This window comes from Chiloscyllium plagiosum, unplaced genomic scaffold (genome assembly GCF_037043375.1).
Source record: "Chiloscyllium plagiosum isolate Xiang-an unplaced genomic scaffold, Cpla_swu_hap1 HiC_scaffold_10, whole genome shotgun sequence".
In the NCBI taxonomy this organism is placed as follows: Eukaryota; Metazoa; Chordata; class Chondrichthyes; order Orectolobiformes; family Hemiscylliidae; genus Chiloscyllium; species Chiloscyllium plagiosum.
Genome location: NW_028270148.1, coordinates 84,771,222 through 84,787,284, shown reverse-complemented (window position 1 = coordinate 84,787,284; position 16,063 = coordinate 84,771,222). Strand labels below are relative to the sequence as shown.

The 16,063-nt window shown below is 43.7% G+C and overlaps 1 long non-coding RNA gene across 1 annotated transcript in view; it reads right to left on the bottom strand.

Annotated features, from left to right (window-relative positions):
- Positions 1–7,676: 7,676 nt before the first annotated feature.
- LOC148148993 (uncharacterized) overlaps positions 7,677–16,063 on the bottom strand; it is a 90,596-nt gene continuing 82,209 nt past the window's right edge. The window contains exons 3-4 of the long non-coding RNA XR_015758486.1: positions 9,062–9,121; positions 7,677–7,799 (exon numbers count right to left, since the gene is read on the bottom strand). This is a non-coding gene — a long non-coding RNA (uncharacterized LOC148148993). The remainder of the gene's footprint in view (positions 7,800–9,061; positions 9,122–16,063) is intronic.

The window sequence follows — 16,063 nt, the reverse complement described above, 5'->3', positions numbered from 1 at the left end:
TGCTGTGATGGGATTTGAACCTGTGCACCCAGAATTAGCAAGGACTTCTGATTTACTAGGCCTGTAATTTTACCACTATGCGATCAATTCCAGTAAACAAATACACTTGGTCTTGGACAGTTTTTTAGGGCTCTTCTTGGTCTCAAAGTAGAGAGAGGTGGCTATGAAGAACATTTTAAAGGTGTGTAAGGTAGTATCTTTCATTCATCAGGTTTAAGACATCCTCCTCCTTATAATCGACTTTACATGCAGAGCAGCATCTGAAAATTTATGCTCCATCTTCCTCATCCCTAAGCTATCCTAAATGTTTGTTTGTGGCAGCCAGGATACTGCATCGCTTTAGTGCAGATGGGTATATGGAAACCATGTACACTCCTCCACGAAGATTACATTTAATTATTGTAGAAGGTGCTGGCTCCTATACAGTTAATGCTGAGGAGTGCATTAAGTACAAAACAATATCATGATGCATTACAGGCTTCAGTTGGTGGACATCAGTGGCTCTCAAAGGAGATAGACCTACTATCTAACCTCCCCATTGTCTTAGGAGAAAGCGAGGACTGCAGATGCTGGAGAGCAGAGTCGAGAGTGTGGTGCTGGAAAAGCACAGCAGGTCAGGCAGCATCCAAGGAACAGGAGAATTGAAGTTTAGGGCATAAGCCCTTCATCAGGAATGAAGCAGCTTATTCCTGATGAAGGGCTTATGCCCGAAATTTCGATTCTCCTGCTCCTCGGATGCTGCCTGATCTGCTGTGCTTTTCCAACACCACACTCTTGACTCCCCATTGTCTTAGTATTCATCCCTACCATGCAAATGTCAATTGTACCTGATTGCAGACCTGAGTCGATGTTCCGCCAGCGAGCAGACAGACATTGTGAGTTCCATGACTAAGATTTGAAATGCCTGGTAGACAAGGGAAAACTTTATAAAATAGTTCAGATAATGACTGACAAAGCTAGAAGAAAGGAAGATACTTATAGCTAGGAAGGAGATGGCTGAGCCTTTGGCCTTGATCTTTGAGTCGTCATTGTCTACAGGTTTAGTACCAGAGGACTGGAGGATTGCAAATGTTGTGACCTTGTTCAAGAAGGGCAGTAAAGATAACCCTGATGTCTGTTGTAGGAAAAGGTTTGGAAAGGATTGTAAGAGATAGGATTTATAATCATCTAGCGAGCAACAATTTGATTGGAAATAGTCAACATGGATTCATCAAGGGCAGATCGTGTCTCACAAACCTCACTGAGTTTTTTGAGAAGGTGACCAAACATGTGGATGAGGGTAGGGCAGTTGATGTAGTGTACATGGACTTCAGCAAAGCCTTGTTCCACATGGTAGGCTACTGGAGAAAATGAGAAGGCATGGGATTGAAGGTGATTTATCACTTTGGATTAGAGACTGGCTTTCTGTAAGAAGGCAGTGAGTAGTGACTGATGGAAAATATTCAGCCTGGAGTCCGGTTACTAGCGGTGTGCTGCAAGGATCTGTTGTGGCTCCACTGCAGTTTGTCATTTTTATAAATGACTTGGACGTAGGCATAGGTGATGGATTGGTAAATTTGCAGGTGACACTAAAGTTGGTGGAGTGGTGGACAGTATGGACAAATGTTGCAGGTTGCAGGGAGACTTGATTCAACTGCAGAACTGGGCTGAAAGGTGGCAAATGGAGTCCAATGCAGATAAATGTGAGGAGAATCACTTTGGAAAGAATAACAGGAAGACAGATTACTGGGTCAATGGAAAGATTCTTGGTAGTGTGGATGTGCAGAGGGATCTTGATGTCCATGTACATAGATCCTTGAAGGTTGCCACCCAGGTTGATAGTGCTGTTAAGAAGGCATACTGTGTGTTCATTTATTGGTAGAGGGATAGGGTTCTGGAGCCATGATGTCATGCTGCAACTGTACAAAACGCTAGTGTGGCCTCACTTGGAGTATTGTGTTCAGTTCTGATCGACTCATTACAGGAAGGATGTGGAAGCATTGGAAAAGGTGCAGAGGAGATTTACCAGGATGTTGCCTGGTCTGAAGCAAGCGTCTTATGAGGAAAGGCTGAGGGACTTGGATCTGTTCTAATTGGAGAGAAGAAGGCTAAGAGAGGATTTAATAGAGACATACAAGATGATCAGAAGATTAGATAGGGTAAGCAGTGAGAGTCTTTTTCCTCAGATGATGACATCTGTTTGTACAAGGGGGGATAGCTGCAAATTGAAGTGGGCGGGGGGGGGGGGCGGTGGTGATAGATTTAAGACAGATGTTAGAGGCAGGTTCTTCACTCAGAGAATGGTAAGGGCATGTGCCAATACCGTAACATCTGCTCCCAGGAGGACCAGTTCCAATACCGTACAACCCAGATGGCCTCCTTCTTCAAAGACCGCAATTTCCCCCCAGACGTGATCAACGATGCCCTCCACCGCATCTCCTCCACTTCCCGCTCCTCCGCCCTTGAGCCACGCCCCTACAATCGCAACCAGGACAGAACCCCACTGGTCCTCACCTACCACCCCACCAATCTCCATGTACAGTGCATCATCCGCCGTCATTTCCGCCACCTCCAAACGGACCCCACCACCAAGGATATATTTCCCTCCCCTCCCCTATCAGCGTTCCGAAAAGACCACTCCCTCCGTGACTCCCTTGTCAGGTCCACACCCCCCACCAACCCAACCTCCACTCCCGGCACCTTCCCCTGCAACCGCAAGACATGCAAAACGTGCGCCCAGACCTCCCCCCTTACTTCCCTCCAAGGCCCCAAGGGATAATTCCATATCCGCCACAAATTCACCAGCACCTCCACACCCATCACTTACTGCATCCGCTGCACCCGATGTGGCCTCCTCTATATTGGGGAGACAGGCCGCCTACTTGCGGAACGTTTCAGAGAACACCTCTGGGACACCCGGACCAACCAATCCAACCAACCCGTGGCTCAACACTTCAACTCCCCCTCCGACTCCACCAAGGACATGCAGGTCCTTGGACTCCTCCATCGCCAGACAATAGCAACACGACAGTTGGAGGAAGAGCGCCTCATCTTCCGTCTAGGAACCCTCCAACCACAAGGGATGAACTCGGATTTCTCCAGTTTCCTCATTTCCCCTCCCCCCACCTTGTCTCAGTCCCAACCCTCGAACTCAGCACCGCCTTCTTAACCTGCAATCTTCTTCCTGACCTCTCCGCCCCCACCCCCACTCCGGCCTATCACCCTCACCTTGACTCCTTCCACCTATCGCATTTCCAACGCCCCTCCCCCAAGTCCCTCCTCCCTACCTTTTATCTTAGCCCGCTGGACACACTTTCCTCATTCTTGAAGAAGGGCTCATGCCCGAAACATAGATTCTCCTGCTTCTTGGATGCTGCCTGACCTGCTGCGCTTTTCCAGCAACACATTTTCAGCTCTGATCTCCAGCATCTGCAGTCCTCACTTTCCCCTCAAGGGCATGTGCCTGCCAATGTAGTTAACTCAGCCACATTAAGGGCATTTAAACAGTCCTTTGATAAGCAAATGGATGATGATGGAATAGTGGAGGGTGATGGACATAGCTTAGTTCACAGGTCGGTGCAACAATTTGGCTGAAAGGCCTGTTCTGCACTGCATTGTTCTCTGTTCTATAGCTCAGATCAAGTAATACTACCATAGTGGACAAGTGACATATGTAGCTCACAGTAAAGGAAGTCAAGGACCACAGAAGCAATTTAAAATCAGGTTGCAGACCCCGGAACAGTGCAAAGCCAAATTAAAGAGATAAAAGGGCAAATTAGTAGCCTGAACAGCAAAGTCTAACAAAGAAGAAAGTTAGAAGACTGTTTGTTATGGACTAGGCCAGATCTGTTCAAGCATTTCAAGAAGGTAACCCATACCCTAACTTTACTAGTTGTTTTAAGCAGGTGTAAGGTAAATTTTCCAAGAGTGATGCTGCTAGTCAAGCCATTTAGTTTTAAAGAAAACAGAATTTATGAGCCAGATTACTGAATGAAACACACACAAAAGAGAACAGAGTATAGAATGACTTAACCTATCTAAAGACCCAACAGATTATCCCAACCTAATGATGCTGCTCCAAATACTTGTGACAATCCCCATAAACACCGCTTGGCACAAAAGGTAAAATCAAACCCAGTGCCTTACAGAGAGAAGTCAGAGAGAGAGAGGAGTTTCTGCCTGGACCTGCTTCTTTGGGTCCAGCGACGTTTTCAACACTACTACTAAAACCAAACCAAACCAAACCGGAGGAAAACTGAGTTGGGAGAACTGGCCACTCCCCTTTCATTGTACAAGTGTTTTTTCTAAAACTTGATAGCCTTCTGCCTGAGGCAGTATCTGTTAGTTATAATTAACTTGGCCCTGAACCCCTTCAACCCTGGACTTTTGTGAGTCTGTGTCTTTTATAAACTTTCTGAAAGAAAATTCCAAGGACAGCATAACGTTGTTAAAGGAACAACTTTGTTACACTATTGAGGTAAAAACAATGACTGCAGATGCTGGAAACCAGATTCTGGATTAGAGGTGCTGGAAAAGCACAACAGTTCAGGCAGCATCCGAGAAGCAGTAAAATCGACGTTTCGGGCAAAAGCCCTTCATCAGGAATATAGGCAGAGTGCCTGAAGGGTGGAGAGATAAATGAGAGGAGGGTGGGGGTGGGGAGAAAGTAGTATAGAGTACAATAGGTGAGTGGGGGAGGGGATGAAGGTGATAGGCCAGGGAGGAGGGGGGAGCAGATAGGTGGAAAAGAAGATACGCAGGTAGGAAAAGTCATGGGGTCAGTGCTGAGTTGGAAGTTTGGAGCTAGGGTGAGGTGGGGCAAGGGGAAATGAGGAAACTGTTGAAGTCCACATTGATGCCATGGGATTGAAGTGTTTCGAGGTGGAAGATGAGGCGTTCTTCCTCCAGGCGTCGGGTGGTGAGGGAGCGGCGGTGAAGGAGGCCCAGGACCTCCATGTCCTCAGTAGAGTGGGAGCGGGAGTTGAAATGTTGGGCCACAGGGCGGTGTGGTTGATTGGTGTGGGTGTCCCAGAGATGTTCCCTAAAGCGCTCTGCAGGGAGGTGTCCAGTCTCCCCAATGTAGAGGAGACCACATCGGGAGCAACGGATACAATAAATGATATTGGTGGATGTGCAGGTAAAACTTTGACGGATGTGGAAGGCTCCTTTAGGGCCTTGGATGGAGTTGAGGGAGGTGGTGTGGGCGCAGGTTTTGCAATTCCTGCAGTGGCAGGGGAAGGTGCCAGGACAGGATGTTGTGTTGTAGGGGGGCGTGGACCTGACCAGGTAGTTACGGAGGGAACGGTCTTGAGAGAATGTGAGGAAGAAATATGAATTTAACAGCAACTATTAAGAGAATGATATCCATCACCGTTGATAGTTTGGTGACAAAAATTATCTCCATATCACCCAATACCATTCAGAAAAGATAAGATAGCAGTGAAGGTTGTGAGAACAATGCAATTGTTTTCCTCTTGTTTTGAGTTTCAAAGATTTACATAGGTCCTTTTTCTGTCATTAAGGTTTCATTTAAGGCCATATGATTTTTATGCTCTCCAAAGAACAATTGTCAAGATAAATTGCAGATTTCATGTTTGTCTAATGGGACAAAGATTGATTTTTTCTTTTTAGATTAACAAAGCATTCACTGAAAGACAGTAATGTCAGAGTCACTCAGCTCCTGACTATTTTAACTCATTACAGGTCAAAACAAGGAGAAAAGAGCTGAACTCAGGAAGAGAGGTGACGGTGGCTAACTTTGACACTTGATGGAGTGTTGGGGGTTGGAAAATCTAAAAACAGTGGGAGTCAAGGATAAACTCTCTGTTGGTTGGAGTCGTAAGATGGTGTTATTGTTGGAGGACAATCATATTAGTTACAGGATACCAATGCAGAACTTCTCAATGTAGTGTTCAAGGTGCAAACACTTTTAGCTCCTTCATCAAGGACCTTCTGTTTATCAGATGTTTCATGTTCATTGATGATTGCACGATGTTCAGCACTATTCACAACTCCTTAGATACTGAAGCAATGCATGTCCAAATTCATTAGTACTGGGACAACATTTGGGTTTGAGATGACCAGTACCAGGCAATGAACATCCCCAACAATAAAGAATCTAATTCTTGCTCCTTGACATTCAGTGACATTACCAGAGATGAATTCCTCGCTATCAACATATCAGAGGTTTCCATTAATTAGAAAGTGAATTGAATGAGCCATATAAATATTCTGCCAACAAGACATCTATCAATGGCACGGAATTCTGTGGTGAGTCACTCCCTATATGACACATCAAGGTATGTCTGGATTCTACAATGCACAAGTCAGGAGTGTGATGGAATAGTTTCCACTTGCTGAGATGAGTGCTGCTCTAACAACCCTCAAGAAACATGGCACCCTTCGGGACAATGTAACTTGCTTGATAGCAACCCATTCAACATCTTCAACGTTCACTCCCTCCACCATGTTTTTTGTGTTAATATGCACAGCCATGAGAAATAAGAGGTGAGCCCAAAAAAGATAAATATTTTTTTAAAAATGGATATGTCTCTGAATTCCATAAAGCATAGACAATGGGATATTGACACTGTCATGTTAAGTAATACCAATGTCTCTGATATTAGTAGGCAAGAGATTGGCTTTTCAGGCAAGCTGAAAGACCTTTGTCATGTTTCCTTGGGACTACAATTTTGCTTACTTTCAGGTTTTGAAATAAAAAGACAGAAGGACAGAGAAAATATGAGAAACAGAGAGAAGGAGTGAGAAAGAGATAAAGGGAGAAATACTTATTTTCATTTTAACTACACATGGAACACATCTTTTCCCATTAGCACACACAGACCATAAGTTTTTAACCCCTATACTTGTGTACTTTTCAAAGGGGAGTAAGGTCTGCAATTTGTACACAATTAGCAGAAGTTAGCTTTCTGCTGTGAGCAGGGTGTAATCAGCATAATTTGGAGATTTCAGTGTTGGACTGGGGTGTATAAAGTTAAAAATCACACAACACCAGGTTATAATCCAATAGATTTAATCGGAAGCACTAGCTTTTGCAGCACCGCTCCATCAGGTGGTTGTGAAGGACACAATTGTAAGACACAGAATTTATAGCAAAAGTTTACAGTGTGACAGACAGGCACACACACACACACATAACACACAAACCCAAATGCACACATATACATATATGTTTGTGGAGTGAATTTGTACTTGCAGACTTACATTGTATTTTGCTCAAAAACTGCATGAATCCATGTAAGACTCTGTTAACTCACGTTTTAGATTAGAATCAGTCTAAACATTATGGCATAGACAGGGAACACAGGGGGCTAACACCTTCAACATATTATTTGGCTGACACCAATTGTTACAGTTAACCTGAGAATGTAACTTTTAAAAAAAAGTTTTGTAATTTACATATGAAAGAAGTGAAACTATCATGGTCATTCTAACAGATGAGAGACTTAACAAACAGTCAAGGTATTTTGCAATGTATAATTTCAGTTACATCATACTGTAAACTTTTGCTATAAATTCTGTGCCTTACAATTGTGTTCTCCACAACCACTTGATGAAGGAGCGGTGCTCCAAAAGCTAGTGCTTCCAATTAAACCTGTTGGACTATAACCTGGTGTTGTGTGATTTTTAACTTTGTAATCAGCATGTAGCCACAGGAGATCACAGTCCAGTTTGACTTGCCTCTCTCCTTTTGAAGTTTGCTGTTTGAAATTATCTTGATTCCCTCAGGTGTGACATTCCAGACCTCCTTTCCAATCAGCCACAGAATTTACATCATCAGCCATCGTTTGCCTACATATCTTTGAAATAAACACATTATAAATGAAAGTTCAATACATCCATATGTACTTCAAAGTTTTGGAACATGATCATGACTTTATGGTGCAATATACTCTCACTAGCTACACACTCAGTGTTGCAATCAGAACACAGAAAGATAGAAATCATTGACAGAAAATACAAAAAGAAGGTCTCAGATTTAAAAGCATACTGGACTATTATATGGTGACTATATTGATGACACCAATGGCCTAGAAAGTTTTGAAACTTTTTGATGTAGCTATAATACAAGTTGCATAATTTCTTCAAAAGAAATTGGCAAACAACCAGTTTATGCTTGTATTACACTAAAACAGGACTTCTGTGTATTTCGTTATTTGCATCACTTCTGTCAAAGCATCTCCAAGACGCAGGGGCCCAGTACTTCAGCTTCATCACAGCATCATGACAGGAGCAGCAGAGGACACAATGAGGTTCAGGATTGGGAGTCCAGCAGTTCAGCTTCAAATCAGCAGCAAGACAGTAAACAGCAGTGGATACGCTGGGGGGGCAGCTCTTCAGCATATTACTTCTGTCTTGCCTAGTAGTCTAGTGCTGCCTCTCAACCCTTACCTCTCTCAGCTATCCCTGCATTCTATGTTTCACTTCACCTCTCACCCTCTCTTAATTCCTCTCCGCCTTACCCACCTTGCCCCCTTTTCTCCTCAACACCTTAGACACTCTTCTTACCCCTCAAACCATGCATCTTGTATCATCATAAACTGAACTCACAAACATTATAATAATATTTGGAAATCTTTGAACAGATCATAAATCTGTCAACATTAACAAGCAATACTTGAAAGCTGTTTAAAAGTCCTTCACAGAACTTCATTTCTTTCAAACTGAACAAACATTATCTGAATAGCCACAGCAGTGCATTTAATGCAGTGATGAGAGTTTTGCCCACCAACTACTGGCTCTACATCATTTTGAAATATATATTATCAATAGTGTTGATAAAACAATTTTCAATATTGATCACAATTATTTTAAAGGGTCAGTTAGCTCTGTTGGCTGGACAGCTGGTTTGTGATGCACAATGACACAAACAGCACGAGTTCAAGTCTTGCACGGGCTAAGGTTACCATGAAGGGCTTCTACCTTCGTAACCTCTCCCCTTGCATGAGGTTGGCAATCAGATTAAACCACCAAATGTTGTCTTTCTAATGTAAGACCATGGTAACTTTACCTATTCTCAAATTGTTTGATTTTCTTAATACATTTCACAGCAAGAACTTACCGCCATTATTTTGATGGAGCATGATTCTTCAACTGCATAATTTGAAAATTGTTCATGTGCCTGGAAAAGAAAATGTCAGTGCAGATGTTTTAACAAGTGCGCAGATGTCAAAGACTGTGTGACTTTATCATTTAATTAGAGTTAACATGTTTTAGAATTAGTGATAAGATGAATTTTGATGCATAATGAAAGTACCTCTTTAAGATACATTTTAATTCTTTGGGAGAGGTATGTCCTAAACTGAGAGGTTTATGTATTATTTAATATTATTGATTGCAAGTTTGGTTTTCTGATTTTTGAGTCAGTGGACCAGTGGACTTTCTGTGTGTCAGTTGTGAATAATTAACGTGCAAGTATTGCTGTAGTCACAGATGATTTATTTCAAAATAGTTTTTGAGGTATTGCTTTAGAGAGAATAGATTTTGTGTACCATTAATGAACTTTATTTCAGGTTGTTTTGTGACCCAGCAAGGTAAACAATGGAGCTTCAAGATTTGTCATAGATTTCTGGAACTTGATTTATTTTAAGGTTGAGGGAAACATACTTTGCTTAGTGATAGAAACTTTGGGTTTCAACTTTTACTTTGAGTGGATCAGTTCTATGAGGTCCTTAGAATAGGATGTTCCTGAGATGTGATGGATATATAGTAAACTAGGCTACCTTAGAGTGATAATTACCTTAGTGTTATTCCCAGGCCAGAAGTGTTGGGACAAAACCCTGAAAGTGTTACCTAAAGCTAAGGAGATGGAAGCTCAGGGAATTGCTCCAGGAAGAAGCTATATGCAGTTCCAGTCTAAAGGTTGAAGCTGCAAGTGGTGTTATATAAATGGATCTGGTGTAATTATTGTACAAACTATAGGTTGGATTCTGTACCAGGGTTATATTTTGGGTACTATACAAAAGCTACTTTTTTCATTTATGGAAGAGTGTTTTGGAATTAATGAGGTTATACTATTACCTAGTCCTTAAAATCCTTGAATTCAATGTTATAAGTAGCTGGTTTGGTTTATCCTATTTTGTCTTCATTTATTTTGTTAATAAACTTGTGTTTTATCATTACTATTAAAGTAAAAATTATGGCATTATGTGCCTATGTTTCTGTGAGAGACCACTTTGTTAAAATCAAACAAATCAAAAATTTAACTGTTCTCTCTCCCTATTCCTCGACTCTCTATCACGTGGCACGGGTAACAAACCAGAGACAACAACTCTGTTCGTTCTAACTTTGAGCTTCCAACCTAGCTCCCTGAAAGCCTGCCTAACATCCTCAGCGCTCCTCCTACCTATGTCATTGGTGCCAATGTGGACCACGACTTCGGGCTGCTCCCCCTTCCCCTTAAGGACCCGGAAAACACGATCAGAGACATCACGTACCCTTGCACCTGGGAGGCAACATACCAAACATATCCAAGACCGAGTTAGGGAACTGGAGCTGGAGTTGGATGAACTTAGGATCATTCGGGAGGCAGAGGGGGTCATAGATCGGAGCTTTAGGGAAGTAGTAACTCCAAAGGCGGCAGATAGATGGGTGACAGTGAGGGGGACTGGGAGGAAGCAGCCAGTGCAGGGACCCCCTGCGGCCGTTCCCCTCAAGAACAAATATACCGTTTTGGATACTTGTGGGGGGGACGACTTACCAGGGGTAAGTAACGGGGCTCAGGCCTCTGGCACGGAGCCTGTCCCCGTTACTCAGAAGGGAAGGGTGGAGAAGAGCAGAGCAATAGTAATTGGGGACTCGATAGTTCGGGGCACAGATAGGCGGTTTTGTGGGAACGAGAGAGACTCACATTTGGTATGTTGCCTCTCAGGTGCAAGGGTACGTGATGTCTCTGATCGTGTTTTCCAGGTCCTTAAGGGGGAGGGGGAGCAGCCCGAAGTCGTGGTCCACATTGGCACCAATGACATAGGTAGGAGGAGCGCTGAGGATGTTAGGCAGGCTTTCAGGGAGCTAGGTTGGAAGCTCAGAGTTAGAACAAACAGAGTTGTTGTCTCTGGTTTGTTACCCGTACCACGTGATAGAGAGTCGAGGAATAGGGAGAGAGAACAGTTAAATGCGTGGCTACAGGGATGGTGTAGGAGGGAGGGATTCCGGTATTTGGATAACTGGGGTTCTTTCTGGGGAAGATGGGACCTCTATAAACAGGATGGTCTGCACCTGAACCTGAGGGGCACCAGTATCCTTGGTGGGAGGTTTGCTAGTGCTCTTGGGGGTGGTTTAAATTAACTCTGCAGGGGCATGGGAATCCAGACTGTAGCTTTAGGGTGCAGGACCTGGAGTGTAGGGAGGTTAGGAACATGGCATCAATTTCAAAGGAGGGTGCCTGTAAACAGGAAAGTGGCTTGAAGTGTGTATACTTCAATGCAAGAAGTATACGAAATAAGGTAGGTGAACTTGCAGCGTGGGTTGGTACCTGGGACTTCGATGTTGTGGCCATTACGGAGACATGGGTAGAACAGGGACAGGATTGGCTGTTGCAGGTCCTAGGGTTTAAATGTTTTAGTAGGGTCAGAGGTGGAGGTAAAAGAGGGGGAGGTGTGGCATTGCTTGTCAAAGATAGTATTACAGCTGTGGAAAGGACGATGGATGAAGACTCACCATCTGAGGTAGTTTGGGCTGAGGTTAGGAATAGGAAAGGTGAGCTCACCCTGTTAGGAGTTTTTTACGGGCCTCCTAATAGTCCTAGAAACGTAGAAGAAAGGATTGCGAGGATGATTCAAGAGAAGAGTGAAAGTAATAGGCTGGTTGTTATGGGGGACTTTAACTTTCCTGATATTGATTGAGAAAGCTATAGCTCAAGTTCGTTAGATGGGTCAGTGTTTGTCCAATGTGTGCAGGAGGGTTTCCTAACACAATATGTAGATAGGCCAACAAGAGGTGAGGCCATACTGGATTTGGTTCTGGGTAATGAACCAGGCCAGGTGTTAGAATTAGAGGTAGGTGAGCACTTTGGGACAGTGACCACAATTCGGTGACTTTTACTCTAGTGATGGAGAGGGATAAGTGTGCACTACAGGGCAAGAGTTATAGCTGGGGGCAGGGAAATTATGATGCGGTGAGGCATGACTTAGGATGTGTGGCTTGGAAAAGTAAGCTTCAAGGCAAGGGCGTAATGTGGAGCTTGTTCAAGGAGCAACTATTGAGTGTCCTTGATAAGTATGTACCCGTCAGGCAGGGAGGAAAGGGCCGTGTGAGGGAGCCGTGGTTTAATAAGGAATTGGAATCCCTTGTTAAAGGGAAGAGGGCGGCCTATCTCAAGATGAGACGTGAAGGTTCAATTGGGGTGATTGAGAGTTATAAGGTAGCCAGGAAGGACCTGAAGAGAGAGCTAAGAGCAGCAAGGAGGGGACATGAAAGGTCCTTAGTTGGTAGGATTAGGGAAAACCCTAAGGCTTTCTATAGGTATGTCAGGAATAAAAGAATGACTAGGGTAGGAATATGTCCAGTCAAGGATAGTAGTGGGAAGTTGCGTGTGGAGGCTGAAGAGATTGGGGAGACACTGAATGAATACTTTTCGTCAGTATTCAATCAGGAACAGGACATTGTTGTCAATGTGAGTACTGAGTCACAATTAAGTAGAATGGATGGCTTTGAGGTATGTAGAGAAGAGGTGTTGGAAATTCTGGAAAGGATGAAAATAGATAAGTCCCGTGGGCCTGATGGCATTTATCCTAGGATTCTCTGGGAAGCAAGGGAGGAGATTGCAGAGTCATTGGCCTTGATCTTTATGTCCTCGTTGTCTACAGGAGTAGTGCAAGAAGATTGGAGGCTAGCAAATGTGGTTCCCTTGTTCAAGAAGGGGAGTAGGGATAACCCTAGTAACTATAGGCCGGTGAGTCTCACTTCTGTTGTGGGCAAAATCTTAGAGAGAATTGTAAGGGATAGGATTTATGAACATCTGGATAGGAATAATGTGATCAAGGATAGTCAGCATGGTTTTGTGAAGGGCAGGTCGTGTCTCACAAACCTTATTGAATTCTTTGAGAAGGTGACTAAGGAGGTGGACGAGGGGAAAGCGGTAGATGTGGTGTATATGTATTTTAGTAAGGCGTTTGATAAGGTTCCCCATGGTAGACTACTGCAAAAAATACGGAGGTATGGCGTTGAGGGTGAGTTGGAGGTTTGGATTAGGAGTTGGCTGGCTGGAAGAAGACAGAGGGTAGTAGTTGATGGCAAAGGTTCATCTTGGAGTGCCGTCACTAGCGGTGTTCCGCAAGGATCTGTTTTGGGACCATTGCTGTTTGTCATTTTTATAAATGACCTGGAGGAGGGGTTAGAAGGTTGGGTGAGCAAGTTTGCGGATGATACGAAAGTCGGAGGAGTTGTAGACAGTGAGGAAGGATATGGCAGGTTACAGCAGGATATAGATAAGCTGCAAAACTGGGCAGAAAGGTGGCAAATGGAGTTCAATGTAGCTAAGTGTGAGGTGATTCACTTTGGTAAGAGTAATAAAAAGATGGGGTACTGGGCTAATGGTTGGATACTTGGTAGTGTGAATGAGCAGAGGGATCTTGGTGTCCATGTACACAGATCTTTGAAAGTTGCTACCCAGGTAAATAGTGCGGTGAAGAAGGCATATGGCGTACTGGCTTTTATTGGTAGAGGAATTGAGTTCCGGAGTACTGAGGTCATGTTGCAGTTGTATAAGACTCTGGTGCAGCCGCATCTGGAGTATTGTGTGCAGATTTGGTCGCCATATTATAGGAAGGATGTGGAGGCACTGGAACGGGTGCAGAGGAGGTTTACCAGGATGTTGCCTGGTATGGTAGAAAGATCGTATGAGGAAAGGCTGAGGCACTTGGGGTTGTTTTCACTGGAGAAAAGAAGGTTTAGGGGTGACTTGATAGAGGTGTACAAGATGATTAGGGGTTTAGATAGGGTCGACAGTGAGAATCTTTTTCCACGTATGGAGTCAGCTATTACAAGGGGGCATAGCTTTAAATTAAGGGGGGGTAGGTATAGGACAGATGTTAGGGGTAGGTTCTTTACTCAGCGAGTCGTGAGTTCATGGAATGCCCTGCCAGTAGCAGTGGTGGACTCTCCCTCGTTATGGGCATTTAAGCGGGCATTGGATAGGCATATGGAGGATAGTGGGCTAGTATAGTTTAGGTGGGCTTGGATCGGCGCAACATCGAGGGCCGAAGGGCCTGTACTGCGCTGTATTCTTCTATGTTCTATGACCTATAGGCCAGACTTCTGTCTGGGATACAACTTGTCCAATTATAACATCAGTTGGGATAATAACAATTTGGAAACTACTGTGTACAGATGTAAATAAAGAAGTGTTACTGTACACAAGGAAATTAATAGCCTTACTTTGAGATAAGGAGCAAGCAGCCTCAGGGACAGTGTATGTGCAGACCGTCACAGTGCATATATACTCAAGAGTGGTGTTTGAATGTGCAGACAGCAGCTTTGGCTTAATACAAAATAAAGCATGGTGGCAGCTTGGACTAAACCCCCCAGAGCCATGATCTGTAATTGAAACAGAGTTTGAGAGTCACAGCTGACATGGGAAGACTCCTAAGATAGGTCAAAACTTTGGAACACTTTGAGAAACAAAGCTGGAAAAGGAAAAAAGGGTAGAAAAAGAGTACCCTCAGAAAACTTTGATTACAGGGCTACCAAGCAGAAAGACTCTGAAAGGTGAGATAACAACCTTGGAAGTCTTCAAAGCCATGCCACAAATTGGCAAATTCACAGGATCTAATAGCAAGAAGAGAAAACAAGCACTTGCCCAGGTCAATCAGGTGTGATAGTCTCATGGCAGCTTCACTGATAATGTGGAAAGCCCATGGTGAAGCCAGAAGAGGGAATTCTGGGAGCAGCAGTTTCAGCATGATAGAATGGCTTCAGACCATGTGGGAGAAAGTACCATGTAGTACAGTACATTGATTAAAGCATTTAACATGCACTTTATCCCCCAAAACAATTTGGTGATTGATTATATTTCACCCTTTCTACGATCTTAGCATTTTGAAGAATCAAGAGAGGTCCTTTAGAGCCTGACAGGAAGCCAGCCCTGTTGGCTAATTTTGGTTAAAATAACAGATTAAAATGACAGATCAAGTCCCAATAGTAATTTTGAAGATGGATTGACATATTTAAAGAGGAACTTGTTAACACTGGACAGGTGCTTATGTTGCCTGTAATTCTAAGTGGAGTCAACTAGGTTAGAGTGAGAAAGGAATTGTAAATCCCTAATTTATTTTAAATACACTCCATCTGGATTTCAGTACATGGTTTGAAAGGGTCAATACTGAGGGGTACAATAAGCATCATCTGCTATGATGATGACGTATGAATTGTAGGCAGAACAACCTTGTATCTGACGGACTGAGAACTAATATTTCATGTATGTCATATCAATGTAATCTGTATCTAGTTGTTAATAAATAATAAAGTATATGAACTACAAGAGACTCTAGTTGGACCAGACAGGCACTGTATGAAATAACTCAACAGAGGCTGGTATCCCAGCACCAAGTCACCTTTTATTTACAGATGCATAGTATTTGACATTGGTCCAGCTCCCCTGGAGCCAGCTCCCAGAATTAACAGAACCTCTTTTTCATTTTTTACATTCTTGTTTATATCTGTCAGCCAGGGCTCCCTCATTGGATCAGGTTAACTGCCCCAAACAGGAAACTTATACTATGAGGTCCATCTGGCTGACCTCATTACAATCACTATGTCCCTTCCCCTCTAAGTCCAGGAAGTAGGCCTGTTCTTTTCCTTGTAGGCTGTCCTGGGCTGTTTTCACATGGGGTCTAGTTCCTCTATCTCAGCCTCAGACATAGGTGGGCTGCATCGGATCATAGCCCACCGCTTGCACCAGGAGTGTCTCAGAAGAAATTCATTCTGTTTCTTCTTCAGGCAGTAAAGGTGTCGGGGATATAACTTCTGCCGTGTCATTCTCAGTCTTGGAGGTTTCTTCAACGCTAGAGGAGGGGAAGAAGCTACAGGTTCCGACAGCCTTTCCAGCTATTGTCAGGGGCCGGGT